Source organism: Odocoileus virginianus, chromosome 10, assembly GCF_023699985.2.
Source record: "Odocoileus virginianus isolate 20LAN1187 ecotype Illinois chromosome 10, Ovbor_1.2, whole genome shotgun sequence".
Taxonomy (NCBI): Eukaryota; Metazoa; Chordata; class Mammalia; order Artiodactyla; family Cervidae; genus Odocoileus; species Odocoileus virginianus.
In genome coordinates, this window is record NC_069683.1 from 58,039,718 (window position 1) to 58,041,559 (window position 1,842).

Below are 1,842 nucleotides of genomic sequence, written 5' to 3' on the forward strand. Positions count from 1 at the left end.
AGAGGAAAATGGAAAAGTTGGCTTTTAAAACTCAACATTCACAAAACTAAGATCATGACATCCAATCCCATCACTTCATGGCAAATAGATGGGGAAACAGTGGAAACAGTGGCAGACTTTATTCTGGGGGGCTCCAAAATCACTGCAGATGGTGACTGCAGCCATGAAATTAAAAGATGCTTACTCCTGGGGGGCTTACAGAGCCATGAACGGGGCAGGGTCGGGCCCTCGCCAGCGGCGCGAGTGTCCCGCCTCGTCTCCTTCAGCGGGACCCACCGCCTGCACAGCAAATCTCTTAGTAATGAAGAAAACTTGAAATTATTTGGGAAGTGCAACAACCCAAATGGCCATGGGCACAATTATAAAGGTTGATCCTGTTACAGGAATGGTCATGAATTTGACTGACCTCAAGGAGTGTATGCAGGAGGCGATTATGAAGCCCCTTGATCATAAGAATCTGGATCTAGATGTGCCATATATTGCAGACATTGTAAGCACAACAGAAAATATAGCCGTATATATCTGGGAAAACCTCCAGAAATTTCTTCCTGTGGGAGTTCTTTATAAAGTAAAAGTATATGAAACTGACAATAATATTGTGGTCTATAAAGGAGAATAACTCCTAGAGATTAATTTCCATCCATATTTGAAGATCTTTATCCCCTTGAACAATTAAGAAGTCATCACCTAACTGTTGCACTTCCACATTGTGTTCTGGAATCACTGTGAGTGAGTCCTGTTCTAGACTCAAATCTAATTTAAAACCAAGTTTGTAATGTATTCTGAGTATCATTTAAAGAGTTGTTCATCTATAGATTAAAATCACTTCAGCAAAAAAAAAAAAAAAAAAAGATGCTTACTCCTTGGAAGAAAATCTATGACCCACCCAGACAGCATGTTAAAAAGCAGAGATATTACTTTGCAAATAGAGGTCCATATAGTCAAATCTGTTTTTTCCAGTAGTCATGCATGGATGTCAGAGTTGGACCATAAAGAAAGCTGAAGCACTGATAGTTTTGAAATGTGGTGTTGGAGAAGACTCTTGAGAATCCCTTGGACTGCAAGGAGATCAAACCAGTCAATCCTAAAGGAAATCAGTCCTGAATTTTCATTGGAAGGACTGATGCTGAAGCTGAAACTCCAATACTTTGGTCACGTGATGCAAAGAACTGACTTGTTGGAAAAGACCCTGATGCTGGGAAAGATTGGAAGCAGGAGGATAAGGGGGCCACAGAGGATGAGATGGTTAGATGGCATGACTCGATGGACATGTGTTTGAGCAAGCTCCAAGAGTTGGTGATGTACAGGAAAGCCTGGCATGCTGCAGTCCATGATGTCGCAAAGAGCCAGATAAGACTGAGTGGCTGAACTGAAGAAATTTGATAGGTTATGTATGTATACATATTCAAAATATATCCAGATTATAACCACTTTTTGCCACCTTTACCTCTGCCACCAAGATCCAAGCTACCATCATATGTAGTCTGGGTTACTGTAATAGTGTCTTACTAGGCATTGCCATTGCTATTTTCAACCTAGCAGCTAGAATGACCTTGTTAAAATATAAGTCAGATCATGTGACTTCTTTGCTCAAGAACATCTAAATGGTTTCAAATCTCACAGCAAAGTCAAAGTCCTCAGTATTTCTTTACCTCTTAGCTCTCACCTTCTACTGTCCTTTTAATACCTCCACAACAAACATACTGGCAACAAACGTACTCAGTATTTCTCAGATACGCAAAGCAGGCTGCCACTTCAGAACCTTTCAACTCGTCATTTCCTCTGGAAGAGCTCTTCGCCTTTGTTTTGCATGGCTTGCTCCTTCACTTTATTCAGTTTTCA

The 1,842-nt window shown here is 40.8% G+C and overlaps 1 pseudogene; it reads left to right on the forward strand.

Annotated features, from left to right (window-relative positions):
* Window positions 1–205: 205 nt before the first annotated feature.
* On the forward strand, window positions 206–851 carry LOC110123836 (6-pyruvoyl tetrahydrobiopterin synthase pseudogene; annotated as a pseudogene).
* Window positions 852–1,842: the final 991 nt, after the last annotated feature.